At 39.6% G+C, this 20297-nt stretch overlaps 1 protein-coding gene across 1 annotated transcript in view; it reads left to right on the forward strand.

The window, feature by feature from the left end:
• elfn2b (extracellular leucine-rich repeat and fibronectin type III domain containing 2b) overlaps positions 1–20297 on the forward strand; it is a 59614-nt gene that overhangs the window by 13887 nt on the left and 25430 nt on the right. Inside the window, exon 2 of the mRNA XM_032538067.1 lies at positions 2913–3056. The gene's annotated coding sequence lies outside the window, so the exon portion shown is untranslated. The remainder of the gene's footprint in view (positions 1–2912; positions 3057–20297) is intronic.

Raw genomic sequence — 20297 nt, forward strand, 5'->3', positions numbered from 1 at the left:
GTGTGTGTGTGTGTGTGCGTGCGTGCATGTGTGTGTGCGTGTGTGTGTGTGCATGCACTGTGCACACACTTCCAACCCTCTCAATGTGTCAGCAGCTGCTTCTCTTTGATGTAATTATGAGTGGGAGAGGCAGAGCAAGGTTGAGAAGTAGAGAGACAGTGAACATCTGTAAGAGAGGGAGAAAGAAGAACAAATATTCTTCACTTTGGAAATGTAAGTTAAAATAATAGCCAACTAGCTCCAAGTCCCCTGGGGGCCCATATTGCTCAAGCTAGTGTCCGACTAAAGTTGTATAAGTGATAGTGAGGTGTTTGAGCTAGTTTCAGTACGGATGGGTTTTGTGTCTACAGAATCTGTAGTGTCCACTATAAATTAAAAATTGGAAGCTAAGAGAGAAATCAGACATAGTGACCATCCATTATTGAGAAAAAAACACTGACGGATAGAAAACCCACTACGATGAGGGAGCAATGATGAATTGCAAGACTAGGTCCATTGAATACATAACTGTGAGAAAAAAAGACCAAGAATATGAAGCCTGTTGTGTGACTGAACAAAATGAACAACGTAACAATATGTTTTCAGATTTTAGCGCACCAGTAGGGTCAACAATTAAAACGTCCTGACTGTGTCACTACAGGCAAGGCCATGTGGTCATAAAATCAAATAGAGCCACAGGGAGTGTGAAGGTTTCATTTTCTGAAGTGCGTAAATTTGCTCAGTAAATTTCTTGTAAGATTCAAAGCAGATTTCTTGTGCACAGCGGAAAATTGATGCCTCCACATGTCAGTAGAGGTCAGAGGGTTCAACCAAAATGCTAAAATTCCTCCTCCAGGGAGCGTAAATATCCCCAGCAAATCAAATTGAAATCTGGCCATTAGATTTCAACATCTTGGGAAGAAATATTACAGATTGACCTGAGGGTATTCCCAGAGGAAACCTCTTGGAGGTTTTTTGAAAAAATGGAAAGGGTTCAAGCTTGACTGTGCAGTACATTTGAGCAATGTTTATTTAGAGCACTGACAGCCATGTGCTTTAAGATCCCAAGGCAATCCATTTTGACCCCTGTTTTGCCTTCTAGTACAAAAACACATTCTTAAAAAGTAACTGTAGTAATAAATATGAAATCAACATTTATGAGGGTTACACAGCATTTTTGAGTGTCTGCAGCTGCACGTAAGTAAAGTAAATTTTGTATTTTTTCACATGCATGTGGCTACTTATTGTGCCTAGTCATGATCAAGTGTGATGCCGCGCTCTTTCTCTATTTAACTTGTAAGATAGGAGCAGGATCAGCCCAGTATTACTGCTGAAAATGAGATGTCATGCTCGGCTCACTTTGGGGCAGCCGGCCAGGCTCTCATAACTGATTTAGGCTGTCAGTGTGGGTTTGTCTGTGCTTATATGTGTGTGTGTGTGTGTGTGTCAGGGAGAGGGTGAATGTGCTGGAAGGATAGAGAGAGAGAAAGAGAGTGAGAGTGTGAGAGAGAGAGAGAGTTATGTATGTCTGTTTCTCTGACAGTTATTTGCGCAAATTATTCATAGATAGGCACAGTGTGTTGTGTACTGACTGCTTGAGGTGTGATGTGACAGCTGTCCTGCTCTGCAACTAAAACAGAAAGATAGGTAGCATCTCATAGTCTCACTTGCCGACCCAGCCATCTGTCACATTGTACCCTTCTGATGCATCATTAGCCATTATTGTCACCATTATTGTTATCCTCCTTGTCTGCCCTGGTCATGTTAATTTAAGTGAACCACATGCAGCTGAAAAAAAAGTGAGAGAATGTGAGCAGAGGAAAAAGGGAGAAGGATGGACTGTGAAAGAATGAGGGATGGAGAGAGCAACAAAGAGATGAGTCTCAGCAAAAAAAATCAGTTTACTTTTGAAATTCCTCTCTCATTCTCTCTCTGTTTTTCTTTTTTCACCTTTTTCTTTCTATGATGAGTTATTTACTTTTCATAGACATTTATTAAACAATAATGTTATTATTAGCATGATGCCATTTATACAGTTTTAAACATTATTCTTCATTTTATAACTATTTACTAACACTCAAATACACTTGTTTGTTATTATTTTTATTATTTATTTATTTTATTAATTCAGGACAATGCACACTGATGAACATGCACGACAGAACATGTAAATGTGCCAGATTGTAGCCCGAGGGCTAATTTCCATCTGCAGTCCAATAGGCAGGTTGGAGTTACAGTAAAAAAAGGATAGTAGCATTTAGTGTATAAAAACAAGAAGAAACAAAAAGAAAAGAAGAAAAATAGAAAAAACAAAAAACAAAAAAAACATTAGTAAAAAAATGGAAACACAAGTTAGCTGTAATTACGTGTTTGGTTATCTCTAAGTCACAGCTTTACCTGGCTCTTAAAGGAGGCCAAAGTGGCACGCTCCCTTATAGTTGGAGGAAGTGTGTTCCATAATGCACTGCCTTTAATAGAAAGAACCTCACAGTCCCCGTTTACAACGGCTCTTGTGATCCGAGTATGTCTGTATTCAATAAACTCCAGCAGTGGAGGTGGCGCCAGGCCATGAAGTACTTTATAAATTAAGCACAAAGAGGAAAATTTACAATAGCTATCAAAACTCAGTAAGTTATGTTTCTCTGAAATATTGCAATGATGATAAGAGAAAGGTTTTTAGCCATAATCTTGAGCGCCTTCTTGTACAGAAGCTCAACTGGTTTTAAGGTAGTAGTACCCGACATAGACCAGCTAGTTACATGAATGGACGTAATGAACAAATTGCTTGTCAATGATAAAGTAAGTGCCTGTTCATAATCATTTAATTTAGCTTGGTACATTAAATCAGAAATGCATATGAAACAAGAATGAAAGAATGTTAAATTCTATTTCTAATTTTAACCCATCTTTTTTTGTATTTTTCTTCATTTCAGCCCCAGGCCCAGTTTTATCTCCTGTTACTCTGAAGGAACCTCCAAGAACCTGTACCAATTACAAGAAGAGCAAAAGATCCAAATCATTTTGGTGTACAACCGCAACCACCTGCCAACGTTGGGAAAAGCTTCCCTCATCACAAGGTTATTGTTTTGTCCAAATAAAGCATTTAGTTAAGTACTTTAATGTTTATTGTTATTTAAATGCTTGTTTATGCTAAAACCTGCCTTCAGACCGAACTCTGTGTTTAGTATCTTGCCATTTAGGCACACTTGTTCTAAAAGCTGAAGTAATAGTTGGAACATTAATGTTGCATTCCAGGCAACCTGTAACCCGTGTATTCACAACCTTATACCCGCAAACGTCACCGTTAGGTAGCCGCTAGCTAACGCTAGCTAGAAGGGTTTGTCGTTACTTTGGCTGTAACGCTACCAAGTCATGACTTGAAGTTATAACTTACGGGCTAAAAACTGTGTCTGGAATGCAGCATAAGATAAAAGATGAACTTACACAAATGTACTTCTTACATCTCACATGTGTTGACTAAAAGTAACCAAAAACCAATGTAGAGTCTTCTCTGTTTTGGGGGAAAGTATTACCAGTACAAAACCTTGTGGTTTATGACACTTGGTCAGTCAGTCTGTGAACCACATTGTGTGGTACAAGGCTCTCAGGGCTCTACAGTGTGACAGTTTCAGTCGCATTTGGGGCCAAAAAGAGATGTGTGCTAACTCTAAAAAGTATTTAGGAGCACATGTGCGAATAAGCTAACGTTAGGGTAGTTTCATATTATTTTGCAGATGTGGCTGCCAGTAGCTCCAATGAACTTCTCTACATTTAGTTTTACACGGTTGTCTTTTTACACGGTTGTTTTTACTGGAGCACATAAAGCGTGTCGCAGAGCGGCTGCTCTCGGCTCATCATTATACTGTATTATGTTGCAGTGAGCCTGCTGCGAGTACGGTTGGGCATCGAGAACCAATTCCTGCTTGGAATCGTTTCAAAAATTATGATTCCATCAGAATCTTTTCTTTATTGGAATTGTTTGGAAATGCTTGGAGGATTTGGTTTCAAATCCAATCGTCATTTTCCAATTTAATATGCGCAGGTTTTGGTTTCTGAAGCGCTTGTTGTGTTGCAGCCTTAGAGCACAGTAAGCAGCGCTCTAGTGTAGCTTTATTTTCCATTGAAAAAGCCCTGTAAAAATGCCAACCACCATTGAATCAAACTAAAACTTTCCTAAATTTTGTGAAAATAGGCATGTGACCTACCAACTCCACCCCTCAAAGAATCGGAAAAAAGAATCGATAAGACACAGAATTGAAAGGAAGAATCGGAACTGGAATCAAAATTGTTGAAATCCAAACGATGCCCATGGCTCGTTTCAAACAGGATCAAAAAGTAATTTGCCTCTCCCCATTCACTATAGTTCATATTTTTTCAAAAGATAGGTCCAATGAAGTCCATTGGATGGGCATGACTTCAGCTCTCTATACATTCCTCTTTAGTGCAAAGAATACTGACTAACTAATACAAGCTACTACTATTAAAATAATAATTGTTGGCATGAATTTATAAATGATGTTTTAATGTTAAACATACATATGGCACAGTCAATAGGATTAACTGTATCTGTGGATAGGTAAGGGCTACCTTACTTACAGTATATGCCACAAAGCCTATCATCAGTGGGGCTTTTTCACAAATAGGTGGATTTCTATTTGCTAATAATATGTTGGATTCATTTTAAGACATTTTTGAAAAAACCTTCAAGAAATTGACCATTATTTGGTGGCCCCTCTGCAGTAAGTCTGAGGACGGGTCCCGGACCCCCTGTTGAAGATCACTGCTCTAAGTAATTCATCAGGTGTGTGTGTGACTCTGTGTCTTTCCCAAGGATATACCCAGCATATCTGACCTTTGTCCACCTGGAGTGTCACACACACACATATACAAAGCACATACAAGGGATAATACAGTGTGTACATTTGCATGTGTGTGTGTGTCGGGTACGTTGCACAAGTGTATGTAAAGTGTGAGTGTGGGTAAAGTTTTTGGAATACAGTCAAGCGCTGGTGTGAAAGCATTAGTTAGTGTCTTCACATGCATATATTAGGCCATCTCCACTGCTTTTATTACACTTATTTTACTGGAAACACTGTCATTAGTGCTGCCAGAACTTCACTTACCACAGCTATTATATTCCGTATGTGTGTGCAAATGTAAGTCTGCTGTGTGTGTCAGGCGGAGATAAAGTAAAAGAAGTAATTGTTGTAATTATTTTGTCTCTGTTCTCTTCCGCTGTGCTAGCTTTGAGGAAAATGCTCCTCGTAGTAGAATGTAACGCAGAGTAAACTCAACTGCCACTTTCATGTTCTTTTTGTGATGAGAATTAGTCATCATCATTATTACTATTATTACTATTATTATTATTATTATTGTCAAAAAGCATCAGCCTGTCTAATGTTAACGGCAACGTTACAGTTAACGGCTAACAAGTAAGGAGCCAACGTTTGCATTTACAGTGAGCAAGCTGACAATAGTGTTAGGCAAAGTGTGAGGAAAAACTCTGCAACAGCTCAATCCTGTCACTGACGTTACCACTTAGCGTTACCTACTTACTCCTGTGGGACATAAGGATGCAAAGTGATCTCTCCATCGCATTCATACCTTGGCAACATGCTGCTCATCTCCTTGTGACAGGTGCATCTTGTCCAGCAGCCCCTCCAACTTTTAGAAACACAAGCTTGCAGGGCCGTTTCCAAAAAGGGCCAAGTTCTTCTTAAGGAGGATAGCACTGTTGTTAACAACTTGGCCTGTGTTTGTGGTTTGGCTGATTCACCTCCACTCTCTTATCATTTCAGATTAATTTAAACAAAAATGTTTTTCAAACGTTCAAAATTGTTACTGTGTTATTTCGGTTCCAAAAGGAAGCAATAAGTAACACATTGCAAACTAGAGTTTTCATCTAATTTCATACATTAGCAGTGAAATTGATTAATACATAATAATCATGATATCATGAAAGTGTGATTATTTTTCAGCCTTATCGTACCAACAAAATCAATAATTGTTAGATCCCTACTTGGGGGTTCCGACACCTAGGTTGAGAACCACTGTTCTAGGTGATGGAGGTGGTATTAAAGAGACATGATATATGTTGTGTGAAACTACTATTGCAGTGATGATTGCTGTGAGCCATATAACCTGACATCATTCCAGGCATGCCAAGGAGAGAATATTTAGACATTAACATTATTTCAGTTAACCAACAGAGAAGCTATTAACCGCTGTAGGCTATTACTGTAAGTTAGGCAATTATTGACTTGCTTGATGGGATTGAGAAAGACATTAAACCTGACCCTCTAAGATCTCAAAGTCATTAACAGCGTTGTTAAAATTCTGTTAGCACTTCAAATGTTTGCATATGGCTCCTTCCAGTCACATGTTGGCTGTGCTCCTGGAATACTGCAGCCTTTTATCCGGCATGTGTCAGATGTTTTATGCACTATTGTTTCTTGGAGAGATGTGCCCAATTTCCACAAACAGGTCAAGAAGACAGGGAAAGAGGTCTGAATATGGCTGGCTTCTCAATTATTGAAGGTGCTATTATGGGAGCAAAATTTCAGTCTGCACAGATGGAAAGGACATGGTTAAGGAGATATATTGACATGGAACATGTAACACTTTTGTATTAATATGTCAGGTGATGGTGCCTTCCAGCTTTAGACATGAATAATGAGTCCATCTTAAAATCCATGTAATAACAAAAGCTTATCTACATCTTGGCATATGTATAACATGGTGTGACATTCTGAAAGGTTTATCAATCCTTGGAATACTCAAGACCTTCCTCAAGCTATTTAACCAAATTTGAGATACAGGATGAGTGTCCACTTGCAATTTCTGTTACAGTACTCTTTACACCTGATTTAACATGAAGAAATATTACTTTAATTCTACGCTGTAACCCTTTGTCAAACATGTAACACACCATGCATTATTGCTGTAAGCAATTTGAGGAAGTTCATCCATAAAGCAACTTTTCATAGTAATTCTTGAACTAGTTGAACTAGCTGATGTTTTGCTAATGTGCTACTGGCTTTCAGTGTTGTATGTACCGTATCGTTAAAGCGGTTACACAGTATAATGATTCCCAGCGGTGTGAATGCCAATGAAGACCAGATTGTTACAGCAACAGCCTGAGGGAACTGTTGCACTTGCTTAAAGGCACTTTTTTTTTTTTTTTTTTTTGTCAAGGTGACTGTGTTTTCTCACAGTACACTCACAGATAACAAATAACCATGTATGTGAGGGCTGTATGAAATCTTTTTTTTGTGTGTTGATGGAGATTCACTTGATTTAATGTGTGTACATCCTCATAAGTAAGAGTTTGGTGTGTGCATTCTGGCTGTCAAGGTTTACCCCATTTAACCATCAATCTAACAAATTCTGCTTTACTTATAAACCATGCCTCCTCCTTCCTTCAAACTCAATCAGAACAAATAAAAAAGCTTTTTCAGCTAAAATGGGATAATCGATTGGGTGGCAGCTGAGAACTGAGACTAGTATACTGAGAGTATATTTGTGTCTGGCCGTGTGTGTGTGTGTGTGTGTGTGTGTTGTGTGTGCGTGTGTGTGTGTGTGTGTGTGTGCAGTGGAGGGTTGAAGGAATGAAGCATTAAATTACCTCACAGTTTGAGTCTCATCAAGAGTGTGACATGTTTTACTGATGAGTTCTGAGCTTATTTTGACTGATATCCACCAAGACTTTTATTGCTTTGCTTTTCCCATTATCTCAGATGTCAAAGTGGCTGTAAATTGTCCTTTGGTGGCACTTTTTTGTCTTGAAAAAGAAGATGGGTAAGGACTACTGCTCCCAGATTTAAATTTCCACAAGTACTTTTTTTTTTTTACATATTTCAGGTAGCTGGGAACCAAAATGGCATTTGCCTCTTTCCTTTTAGACAGCCAGTTTATTTTACCTGTGTGGTGACTTCTGTTTTTTTCTGCCATAGTATTTGCATGGGTGCCGTTTCCCACCTGCCTATCAGGTTTCTTGACAGCACAAGCGCCTTTTGAATAACCCCAACCTCAGCCTAGGAGGTTATGTGCTAAATCTGTGTTTATCTGTTTGGGAGCAATACATCAGCATGCATGTGCATTGGTTTGGACATTTATGCTCCCAGGTGGAATCATCCTACAGATTTTGACGAATTGAATGATGTTGTCTCTAGTGTTACCATCAGTCCAAATATTTGGATTTTAAATCATGCTCTGACTCATCATCAATCGTGAGCACAATATTTGCTATGTACGCCCATGCTTGGCTACCCTTGTATAACTACTGTGTCATTGACAGTACGGAGAAAGAGTAAAAATAGCAGTAACCTGGTAATATTTTTAGACATTAGCGGAGACCTGCACTTAAATCATGACTTTTTCCCACTCCCTGAACTTTATGTTTTTTAACGAGGCGTGCAAAGGGAAACATACTTTCCCAACTCATTTCCTCTTTACCCAAATGTTCCTATCCTCTTTCATTCACTATCATTTAGTTAACACATGCATGTCTAAGCTTTGTATAAAATTCAGTAAGGGAGGAGAAAATGATAAAGAACAGAAAGGCAAGGCACTATTACAATGACGAATACACACAGACAAATCTATCTATCTACACTCACACCTCTTTAAATTCTGTCTTTCATCTGTGCACTGGCCCACTTTCTTTCCATTACGCTCTCTCTCTCTTGCATATATTTCCACTCTCCTACATCTGTTTGTGAAAGACATTGGCTGGTCTTCTATTTCGTAAAACTATAACTAATACATACTTCTCAGGTACTTTTCCTCCTTGTCTCTCTCTCTCACTTACTCTCATGTCTCCATCTCTTGCTGTGTTCCTGCCTATCCTACTACGTTTTGTGGTGTTACCGTGGCACAGTGTGTGTGGTCAGTGTGCCAGTATGCTGTGTCTAGCATTTACTAATCCTGCTCACATTAGGTTACATCACTGACCCTTTCCTCCTTTGACACAGTGTTGGCACCATTACTGAGCTTATGCTTTGAGTCTTACTGCTGTGCAGAGAGAAGGTTAAAAAGAGATAGATTTGTTTGTATTTTTTATATTGTCTCTTTCTAAGTTCTTCACCAATCCATTTGTTGCTCTGTCTCTGTATTTGTTAATGTTTCTGTGGTACTTTAGCACAGAACTGACAGTAGGCTATTCACAGTTACACACATACAGTACACTGATATGTCCAGTGACACAGAGGCTAACACACATGCAGATATGCATTCAATATAAAATATAATAAGAAAACAACAACATAAAGGCCAAAAGTTTGGAACCACCTTCTCATTCAATGCATTCTTTATTTTCATGAATATTTACATTGTAGAACTGAAGGCATCAAAACAGATGAACTTGTCCTGAGCAGCAGAGGTGACACTAATTAACCCTGACAAGGCACACCTGTGAAGTGAAAACCATTTCAGGTGACTATCTCATGAAGCTCAATGAGAGAACCCCAAGGGTTTGCAGCACTGTCAAAAAAGCAAAGGGTGGCTACTTTGAAGAAACTAGAATATAAGACATGTTTTCAGTTTTTTCACACGTTTTTGTTAAGTGACATAAATCCACATGTGTTCATTCACAGTTTTGATGCCTTCAGTGATAATCTACAATGTAAATAGTCATGAAAATAAAGGAAACACATTGAATGAGAAGGTGTGTTCAAACATTTAGCCAATATATATATATATAAATAATGCTCAAACTCAACTTTTAACATTACCTCATATTTGCCTGACTCAACATCCTCCCTCATTCTTTGTTCCCACTCTTTAAAGTGGTAATCCGCTGGCCTGGGCTGTTGGCTAATCAAGCTGCAACCTTGAAGTAATTGTCAGTGCCGTGTGTGTAAAAGTGCCAGTGACAGATTAAAGAATTAAGGGCAACTATTACTGTAATTGCAATTATATTTTGAAGCAGAGAAAGACAGTCCAATACGGTTCCAAGTTATAGTATATCCTCCGGACACTGACAACATATATACTGAGCTTAGCTCTATTCATGGCTGGACTTGGGTAAAACAAATCAGCCCTGGACTTTTGAGACCCAGACCAGCCCACAACAATATGCTTTGCATCTATGGTGGGATGGAGGTGGGCCATAGTAGGATGTGATTGGCCAGTGTTCAGATGAGCGACAAGCCAGTGGGACAATCATGTGATATCTTTCCTCTCTGTGGACCGGTCAGCCAGAGACCAAGGATGTGAATGGCCATTGTTTACATAAAGAGACATAATTGCTTTGATAGCATTGTAGAGGTGGGCATCGTTTGCATTTAGTGGCAGGGGAGAGCAGTGTGGGGATGACTCATAAGAGCAGTGCCAGGAGAGGTAATTGACACAGCTGGTGCGTGTTGTCTAATTGCACTCACCCTTTAAAGGCCCTGAACACCCACACAGGAGTTTTGAGTTAATTCGCCCTCTTCCCAGGACTGTGTGATTGATTGACATCTTTCTGAGTCTTGTGTTAGCTTTGTTGTACCAGTTAGGGCTATGGTTGGGTACCAAACTCGGTACCAACCGAATTACGTTGCTTCTACCGATATCCGATTCACTTTAAATCAAATGGTGCCTTAGAGCGCAAACGCGAAAAGTGCAAGCATTTCGGTCCTCTCTGTGTGTTGACAGAGAGCCGAGCTCCACGCTTGCCGTCACACACGCAAAGCTGTGGTGCGGGCGGAGCGAAACAACGTTGACTTGGTAAAGTCACAGTGAGTCACGGCAAGTGTGGTTACACTTTTGAAAACTCCACGCAGACAGTGACCTCTGTGACAGGCAGGTACCACTGTGTTCACTTTACCCTACTGATTGACTGACAGGCTGAGGTTGTAAGGCAAGGCAACTTTATTTCTATAGCGCATTTAAGCAGGGAATTCAAAATGCGTTACATAAAATATTAAAGAGCATTTTAAAAAGTGATGAGCAAAATGTTCTAATAAAATAGGATTAATATGTCTGTAATTAATTCAGTTGTAATTTTACAACTGAAAATTGTTTTTTTGTCATTTCAGAGATAAAGTACCAATAAAAGGTACCGGAACCGAATTCCAGGTTAAAAAATGAACGGTACCCGACCCTAGTTAGGGCAGGACAAATGACAGATTTGCCATTCTTATAGGTAGAAAAGATTTTTTGACCTAATAAATTCCCATCTAAGCTCCGGCCCACTTCAACCTGAGCAGAGGTCTAATCAGCCACAATAACTGAAATCACCTGTGTGGGTGTTCAGGCTTTAAATGCAGTAGCATGCTGGATGTCAGATGACTGCCTCACACCACAGAAAGATGGACACTGGGCTGTGAGATATTAATTCAACTGCGTTAAAATCTGTCAGCAAATTAACTTTGTGCCAGAGAAGCTGGGTAACCAGAGGCATATGGTTGAAAAGTTTTTTGAATTAATGTTAAAAATGTGTGAGCAATCGTTTAGTCAATACTGTCACTGAATGAACTGTCATGGCTGTTTTTTGTGCTGTGGGGATCTCCCACTGCAAGCACCAAGCATGGGCCTTGTTCATGATGTAGAAATGGAGAAACAGTATAGGTATGCGTTTGGAAAAAGAGCAATATGTATTTGTCTGAGAGAGGAGTAGGAGGTTGCATTAAAATCATGTTATCCATACTAATCTACGCTGACATTCACATTACAGCTCTGCTCCCTTCACCAGATGAACAATTCTAGCACACAGGGGAAAGGGCTAGAGCCGACACAGCCAATCAGGTAATTTGTGATATCTTTAAAATGACACATAAAAATGTCCTTCGGTGAACAACACTTTACAATTGGACGATCTGGTTCTTGTTGCTCTGAACAGTAATAACAGTTTGGCCCTACATTTCACTATGGGTATGACAAACAACCCAGAGAAAAGGAGAACACAGGAGAAGAACCAGTAGGAGGTATGAGAGAGAAAGAGACATCCCCCATATGCAGCGAGCCATACATGTTGCATAAGATGTCCTATCTAGTGCTGTAATCAGATCAGTATGCTTGCAAAAGCCTAATCCAGAAGTGACTGCTATACAACAGCAGTTTAGCCCAAAAATACATAATACCTGACAGTCTGAGGTTGAGGCAGAGAAAGGAAAAAGGGAAATATGATCAAAGGAAGAATGAAGCAGTCTTCAGACAATCCTCCCTTGGTGATTTTGTGTATCCACATCCAGCTAAGGGTTTTCTTTAAATGTGTTTGTTTCATGGGCAGATACTTCACGCAGCAAAGGACAGTGCATGTGTATTTTTCCCCTGTGTATCAAGAGGGAGGGAGGGAGGTGGGGGATGGGCTTATATGCTTGGAGATTATGACCATATTTGTCCACTAACGCCCTGTTCGCACAGAATGTGGACAGCCTGCGTACTGTTGAATGATTTACACTTACAACTTGTACGGACTGTTCAGTCTGGCAGCTTCCATAAAAATTCCCTATAGGGAGCAGGGGAAAACGGGCTATTAGAGCTTATTCTGTTCAGGTTTTCACTTTTGCAGGCACTGCTGGGCATCATTACACATCTCTAACCGCACCAGTATCTGTACAGGCAAGATGTCGTTACCATTGTACAGTATCACTGATATCAAGTAAGCCGGTAAACTTAGGCATCCCTTAAAACCTTTAGTCTAACCGTGCATGATGCCCTGGTGCCTCCTAGTGTAAATCTTCTGTCCTCTTATAAAGGACTGTGACGTGTTGGAGCAAAGACCGCATCAACAGCATCAGCATTATTGAGGACACTTGAAATAAGTCCATTATCTGCCCTGTGGAGTGATGACTGAAATTATTTAAAGATGTGGTTATTAATAAGATATCAACTGAGAGGCCACTTTTAGTCTATTTTAAACTATTACTGTTTTAAGAAGGCAGTTTGGTCCAACACTGATAACTGTGAGGGAATTCAAATGTTTTAAATGCTAAAAGCTTAAATTGAATGTGCTGGTTTCCTTTGATGGCAATTTTACATTAATTTCCAGAAAGTGCTAATGGAGGTTCTCCCTCCCTCGGTAGACCAGGAAACGTTTTATGACATTACTTTGGGTTTGACTTGTGACACCCGTTGGTGTAATGACGAATGCTTTGATAAAAATGACTAACTTGCTTTGTTCTGTCATACAGTTGAGGAGCAACTTTGATTTTATGCTAAACCTTTTAATCTCAAAAAGATCACAATAGTGTGTGATGACAGTAGCTGTGCTATTTGTGTGTGTTTTCAAACGGCTGTGAAGTGGTATTATAGCAACAATTTAGTGTATTTGTTTTTTGATTGGCCCAGCTGCTATGGTATTACATCCATTTGAGAAGAAACTGCTCACAGTTCTGAGGAGTTTTTAACACTTTGACATAGCAGTGAGTCAGATTTCACTTTCAGATATGTTGTATTTAGTTTTTTATCTATTCGTTATTCCATTCTGATTTGAACTATCGATAAAAATAAACATAGTCAACAACAATAAGATGAATTCATGACAGATTGTAGCCTATTTGAACACACAAACTCCTTTGAACTAATGGATGTCTGTTCCACATTATTTCTGTAACGGTTAACACTTAATACTTGCAGAATCTTTAATACAACCACACAGGACTGCTGTACTGATGTGCTCTGTAAACAAACAAGCGACTCTGCTCAGTGCACACATACCAGATTCAGAGATGCTGACAAGAATATGGTGAGCTCTGTGAAGAACTGATCTGAGGTGCCACTTTCTGATTTTCTGTTCAGTTCCCAAGCACCTTTTGCTCTGTGCTGTTTGTCAAGTCACTTTCTGCTGTGGCTCTTATAAGCAAATTTGCAAAGTTGGGTTATGTAGTGTTTTCAGAATGGTTTCAGGAAGTTATTACTGGGTCATAATTTGTGAGTGGTGGGGTCTCGATTATATGTATGCACACACACTGTACATTGCCAAGAAGATTAAACTGGAGCACCAAATGAGGAACAGTGTGTCGTTTGAGACCTAGCCCGGTGTTATTTTAAACTTGGGAAGCATGTCAGGGTTGTTATCTAGGTAGCCTAGAATAAGAGTGACCTGTTTGCTGCTTACTAGATTTTGCACACTGTATGGGTTGGTAAATAGGTTTAAAGCCCTAAAGGTTACTTCAAAGACAACCCAACTCAAAAACGTAGCCACAGCAATAAAAAGACAGAGATACAAAGCATTTTACAATTTTCCAGTGATTTCCAGTGAAAATCCCTCCAGGATTTTCCGATCAGTCACGATCACAACAATTCACGCAAATTCAACCAATCGCTGTGCATTTGGTGCAACTCGCAAGTTTGACCAATCACCTCAACTTTATTAAAAATCTGACCAATAATCAGAGTTTCCTGCGACTTCAACCAATCACAGCAGTCCCACCTGCCAGACGTTGCCTCAGTACGTGACGATGAGAGCCACCGACCAAGCGGGAGTGAGAATGGGTTGATGTAACACACGTACGTCGCCAAAAGAATTTCCTTGTAACTGATACAAAGACGAGACGAGTGTCACTCGAACATCTTACATTTACCAACAAAACGTACAGCAAAAGTATGAACAAAACATTTCAGACTGTCCTGCCAACATGTTTACATTTTTGCATCAATGTACGCTGCAACAATTTTTCACTTTGAAGCCGCTGAAAGCTGCGGCTGTCTCTGCAGGGGGCGGGGCTGCTGTTCAGTTCCCCCCTCGACTGACGTACACACACACACACAATCAATAATAATTAAAGTCCAATAAGTACTTTATCAAACCGTATGAATGTGCGGCCCAGGCCAGGTTAGGACATTAACTACTAATAATCAACAAGCCACTGACAGATATGTTCAAATTTCATTAATTCAATAAATTATGTTTTGTCTTACATCCACCAGCTATTTTTATATTATACCAACAAAGTTACTAGAAAAACTCAGCCCAGAGTAGTTTTGTTCTCTCAAAACAAGTTTCCTTTTATTTTCAAAGAAGTATACCAAAAAGAAAATGTTTTGTTTTTCACATTTTCACTGTCTCCTGCAACTTCTTGCAACAACAATACAAAAGAAATCTCAACTTGTATCACAATTCTTGAAATCCTGGAGGGAATGGATCACATACACAAAACGAAATTATAAACGCAACACTTATGTTTTTCCCCCCATTTTATTTTGAGTTGAACTCAAAGATCTAAGACTTTTTCTATGTACACAAAAGGTCTATTTCTCTCAAATATTGTTCACAAAACCAGACAATATCTGGTGGTAGGGTTAGGGTTATTCTGTAAAAAACACTTCTCCAAAGTGCCAGATGCCATCGAATGTGAGCATTTCCCCACTTACTGCAGTCAGGTCGAGAGAGTGAGAGAGAGAATGATCCCCACTATAAACAAATGCATGTTGGGGCTGAGTTGAGATGCACAACACTTTTTAAATTTTGCTTCGGAAATTGCCTTGTGCCTCAGTTAAAATATCTTTTTTTGTAAATGTTTATTTTAGTCTTATTTAGTTTGTCTCATAGCAATTTCACACCTCGTCCTATGTTGAACTGCACGGGCTGATTTGTTGTTTTAATACGATGTACTAAATGTTGAAAGTGGTGGTGAGTTGTCTTTATGACACCTGACAAAAATGACAACCTCTGCAGTGGTCTAGAACGTTATCGAGGTTTCCTCTTATGTGGTAATTACCCATTAATGTCATATCCTGCTCTTTTTCTATTTTTACTGCATGTTGTGCTGTGCGACGTCAACAAACAAGTCAATATATGACTTTAATTAAGTCGAGAAACTTATGGGAACATGAACATATTTCATTTGAGAAAGTGATATGCAGCCACATTGATCAAACCAAATGTGCTCCTTGTCGTTGCTGTGTGCTTTTTATAAAATTGTGTTTCGGTGTGTACAACAGAAGCGCACTTGGCTCCAAAATAGTGTGAATGTGGCAGTGATCATTACCGTGCAATCAGCAGTGTGTGAAATCATTGTTCTTGCAACCAAAGCCATTGTTCTTCCAACTAGCTTCTGTTTCTGTATGATCACAGGCCATATGCTGATATGCCTACATGCACATATTAAATCACAGGGAAGAAATACTGCCGCCCACGGATAGAGGTACTGTAGAGAAAGAATGGACAGGAAAAAATAGATAGATAAACAGATCAATAGATAGATAGCTCTCCACCTGATGTTTACCTGAATCCATTATCATGTACATCATCCCACTGAAAGTGTGTGCTGGACATTGTTACCGCTCTGAGAAAATACTCATTGATTCCCCTTTTTTAAATTGGATCTCCTACTCTGGCTTGCTGGAGGTTGTCAAGTAGGAAAAAAAACAGACATAATTATGGGAGCATAGTCCTACAGCCTCGCCAAGCTGTCAGAAAGGTGAGAGAGATGTCAAAAGAGAGAGATAGAATAGCAGGTAAACTGATAATGATGCTTCTAACATTTCTCAGGACAATAAGAGTTATAATGAGGCTTGTTTTTATTATCTGGCTCCCAGTGTCAACTCAAAAACAGCAGTTCACTTTCCTCAAGACTGTTCTGTGTCATTTCATGCTCTCCCTGTCTCTTCCCCTCCCTCTTTTACCCATCTCTTTATCACGTTCTCACTTTTCCTAGAATTCTAGCACGTTTTCTCCTAATAACAAACTCGTCCCCTTCTCTCCTGTTTCTTTGTGCCAGTTCTTTCACCCTGCACTACTTTTACTGGTTCTTTCTACCTCCTCCCCACAAACGACCCACTTCTCTTAGAGATGTTCATCTCCACTTTAGGTCTTGGAAGATGATAGAGCCCAGAAAACGGAAGGACCCATGAGTGATGGGGGTGGGTGTGGATAGAATGTTCCAGAAATCCAAAAATCGATTTCACTGTCTTTAGAGCATTTTGTACCAAGATGTTCTGGCAGCAACAGGGCACCACATGGTCAAACTCCTATCTGTAGAGAGTGGTGTCCTCTGTGCAGGAGCTTGATGTACTGGTGACCGGAGGTGCAGCTGTTGCTATAAAGGGAGGAGAGCAGGCTGATGGTCACAGTGTCAGAGACGTGTTTCCACTTTGGTTCTAGGCAGGACCCGTCTGCTATTTTTCTGATACTTACTCGCATATGCCTCCTAATTTGTTTTTTTTTCATTTTGGTATGTTTTGGGATTTATATTTGTGGATTTTATTGTTGATTTCAATTAGTTTGCTTACAATTTAAGAGTTTAGTTTAACACAGATAATTCACACATATCTTTATATGCATTTTGGTAGACTACAATTTCAATGAAGTGCCATTCTTGAGTAGAAGCCACGCCATGTTGGGCTACTTGCATCAGACTGAAGAGTTTGCTTTCAGGTGGGGGGCTAATGGTTGCCAGTTCAGAGGGGAGAACCCAAGGAATGAAGGGAGAGAGATAACGATGGTGAATGACAGAAAGGTGAGACTATCAATTAAGGTGAGGGGCAGGGTTACAAGGGGAAGTTGGGGAGGATGGAGTGTGTTTGGGATGGAAACTAGAGGGACTGTGGACTGTGAATCTAAAATGCTGGAGGAATGTTTTACTGACAGACCAGAGGGGGCAGCGGACACAAGATTAGATTGAAATGTTGATTGATTAATGATGTGAATGTGGTCACAGGTCAAGTATTTGCAGTTCTTAAACCAGAGTCAGGGACAGTAGGGTAGGGCATACTGGCCTGGCACTGCATTTAAAGGTTCTTTACTCTTTCTCAAAATCTTGTAAGTATGGCTTATTTCCTACAAACTGCCATTATTGATGTGCCAAGAGAAATCTATGTGAATTCTAAGAAATCAAGAAAACTGTGTGTTTGCTTGAGCGCCAGTTAAGCATCAAGAAATAGCTCGAACAAAATCAGCACTTCCATAGCACATATTGACCCTAATGCTACAGTATGTATTTGCTGTATTTACACACTAACACACAAAGGCTTGATATCTGTCTCTTTGTCTCTGGACAGCTTGTAATGTTGACTGTACTGAATGTGTGTGTGTCCAACACAGCAGCAGCGAGTTCATTAAAAGAGCCACTCACATCTGAAGCCACTGTTATAATACCAGAAACAAAGTGGACCCTTCTGGTTTAACTCCCATTGTGTCTGTGAAAGTGCACTTACAGTATGGTGTGTTTTATGGGCATAATGTTCTGCTCACACACAGTGTTTAATTTGTATGTGATGTGGCAATAACATGCCTTGATAATAATGTTGTTGTTTTTTTGTTTTTTTTATCATACCCCATGCTCACATTTCAGCTTTTTTCAGTGTTAGGCTTGAGTTGCAATTATTAGATCACATTGTACTTAAAGCATCACTTTTGGCATTTTACTAAATTAAATTTGAGATATTACAATACAATACACAATACAATAACTACAAACAAACAAGAACATCCTTTAAATGATTGGAACCCCCTGCAAGCCATGCGTACCCTGCAATCTCCTCTGATTGTCTCAGGGTTGGTCTTTCCAGCGGTGAGGGATACACAGAGTATTACAAGAGCCAATCAGCAGTCTATGTTTTCTTTATGCAAAAGCAGTCTTTAAGTTTATGGGAAATTTGTCTTCATTTCAAAAATCAAACAATAGGAGCACAACAGTACCGAGACAATGACATCAGTACAACACCTGGGTCTGCCCCAGGTTTCTTTCTGAAAGGAAGTTTTCCTCGCCACTGTCACACTGAATGCTTGCTCTTGGGGGAATTACTGGAATTGTTGTTGTAAATTATAGACTGTGGTCCAGACCTACTCTATCTGTAAAGTCTCTTGAGACAACCCTTGTTATGATTCGATACTACAAATGATGAACTTTTTCATTACTTACATTCAGGCATCCAGGGTAAGGAGCAGTCACTGCAGCTGAGGGGTGAGGCCAGTGCAGGTCCTCTAATGGCTGCTAGATTGTGTTTGTCAAACGTGTGTTGTTAGGCTCTCAAACGTCTGTGTAGACAAAACTTAATCTGTCATTTGTCCCCCAAGAAGATAGCATATTAACTGATTAATATGCTATTAATCAAAAAATCTAACAGACAGTGTCTTTATGATAAATTGGAAAATTGCAATCCAATTTAGGGGATATTACAGTAAGGCTTTTAACATATATGCTGATAGGCAGATTTTGCAGGATTTAACACTCCAAAGTTACTGACTTTAAGGTGCTATAGGTAGGACTGCAAAGATCCAAGACTTAACCAAAACATTTGAACATCAAAAACTTCTCAGTCCCTCCCCCCCTTTCTGCTAAAGCCCAAAACGGTCTCCTAAGCCCCTCCCCTCACGAGGGAGAATGAATGTGTGTGCATGAGCAGTGATTGACATGCAGTTAGACACCCCCCTCCCTGGCCCTGATTGGTGCATCTGAACAGGGAGTCATAGAGTTTTGCAAATCACACTACAGGCTGTAGTTGCTGCCAAAGGGACCAGATTTTTTTAAATTACCTGCTTCATGTAGTTCTACACATGGGGTCAGTTTCAGCAAATGTGATAGAATGTTAGTTTAGTTTAAGTCTTACCTACTGCACCTTTAAGACGACGCAACATGACGAGATAATGGCATTTAGAAGTGTCTGTACTTTTAAACACTATGTTATATGACCTTTGCAAGATGTGGGGTAACTCAATTGTGTTTTCTTCCATGGTAAAATACTCAGATTTCGTCCCCTTTGAATTGTAAACCTTACAGTATGTTCTTGACAAATGCATAGTAATAAAAACTCAAATACGTCATGTGTTGTAGAGGCAAAAGATGAAACAATAATTATTTAGTTTAAACATAAATAGAAAAGAATATAGCATATGGAAACCACTGACTCAAGATGATCTTCTATTAATGTTTAAATGTGCTTTGATGCAGGGATTGACTTTTTTTTATTATCGTAGACATCCACACCCAGAGAGGCATATAACTCACAAGTTAAGAGAAAGCGCTGCCATACAGGGCACAATTATTTGCACTGTAGCAAAGACTTGACTCATTGAGGTGTGCTGCCAGACAGCCAACATCCCTTCAGTGTCACACCAGGTGGCATCCCCTTTAACTTGGCAACAGGTGGTGCACCAGGAAGACAGCGTGTTAAGAGGCCCGGTGGGAAAAGCTCAGCTCTCTCTGTCTGCTGCAAATACATTAAATGTAATAAGAACACACATTGTTTCTAACTCTATCCATTTAAAAAAAAATTCTATTACATAGTTGCATATGATTTATGCTAGGAAAAGCCAGTATGATGAGAAGTCCCTTGATCTACTTTTGTTTTTATTAATATTTATAACTTGTGCCAACTCGACCTGTGCTTAGCTCTTCTGTCATCAGTTTTGTTGGATGAAATGATCATGAGCCCCATGGCGAAAGCAGACT

This window comes from Etheostoma spectabile, chromosome 15 (genome assembly GCF_008692095.1).
Source record: "Etheostoma spectabile isolate EspeVRDwgs_2016 chromosome 15, UIUC_Espe_1.0, whole genome shotgun sequence".
Lineage (NCBI taxonomy): Eukaryota > Metazoa > Chordata > Actinopteri > Perciformes > Percidae > Etheostoma > Etheostoma spectabile.